The sequence below is a fragment of the Dreissena polymorpha genome, chromosome 4 (assembly GCF_020536995.1).
Source record: "Dreissena polymorpha isolate Duluth1 chromosome 4, UMN_Dpol_1.0, whole genome shotgun sequence".
NCBI classification, from domain to species: Eukaryota; Metazoa; Mollusca; class Bivalvia; order Myida; family Dreissenidae; genus Dreissena; species Dreissena polymorpha.
The window spans coordinates 91,997,157-91,998,430 of NC_068358.1; positions in this window are offsets into that span (position 1 = coordinate 91,997,157).

Below are 1,274 nucleotides of genomic sequence, written 5' to 3' on the forward strand. Positions count from 1 at the left end.
CATAATTCTGTCAAAATGCCAGTCAGAGTTACATTACTTTGCCTGCACAGTCCCCTTATGATAGTTAGTAAGTGTTGCAAGTATGAAAGCAATAGCTTTGATACTTAAGGAATAAAATGGACCTAAACACAAAACTTTACCAAAATTTTCAATTTTCTATGTATAAAAAGGGCACATAATTCTGTCAAAATGCATGCCAGAGTTATCTAACTTTGCCTGCCCAGTCCCCTCATGATAGTAAGTAAGTGTACCAAGTTTGAATGCAATAGCATTGATACTTTCTGAAAAAAGTGGACCTAAACGCAAAACTTAACCAAAATTTTCAATTTTCTAAGTATAAAAAGGGCATATAATTCAGTCAAAATGCACGCCAGAGTTATCTAACTTTGCCTGCCCAGTCCCCTCATGATAGTAAGTAAGTGTACCAAGTTTGAATGCAATAGCATTGATACTTTTTGAGAAAAGTGGACCTAAACGCAAAACTTAACCGGACGCCGACGCCAAGGTGATGACAATAGCTCATATTTTTTTTTCAAAAAATAGATGAGCTAATAAGAGAGCGGACACTGCTGTGGACGCCGCCCGCCACCCACCCGCCAAGGGTGAAACTATAATACGTCCCGTTTTTAAAAACGGGCGTATAAAATGGAAAATAATATTTTTGTTTTTTTTTTTTTTTGGGGGGGGGGGGGGCAGGGATTCTGGGTTGGGGCGTGGGGTAATGTTTGGGTGGAATACATTGTGGTATTCAGGTAAGTGTTGTTTTGTCAAAGTATTATTGATTCTGATCATAAATAAAGAAGTTATGGCAATTTAAGCAAAATGTGCAATTATCTAAGTATAAAAGGGGACATAATTCTGTCAAAATGCTTGATATAGTTGTCTGCTCTTGTTTATAGGTTGGGGTCATGTTGGTAAACAAGTATGCAAAATATAAAAGCAATATGTCAAGGGACATAGGAAATATTTTGGGTAGTACGCGAACTTTAACATAGATTTATCAATAATATGCTTAATCTTATTATAAAAGGGGCAATAATTATGTCAAAATGCTTGATACAGTGATCTGCTCTTGTTTATAGGTTGGGGTCATGTTGGTTAACAAGTTTGCAAAATATAAAAGCAATATGTCAAAAGGACATAGGAAATATTTGGGGTAGTACACAAACTTTAACATAGATTTATGCATATTCTAAGTATAAAAGGGGCAATAATTCTGTCAAAATGCTTGATACAGTTGTCTGATTTTGTTTATAGGTTGGGGTCATGATGGT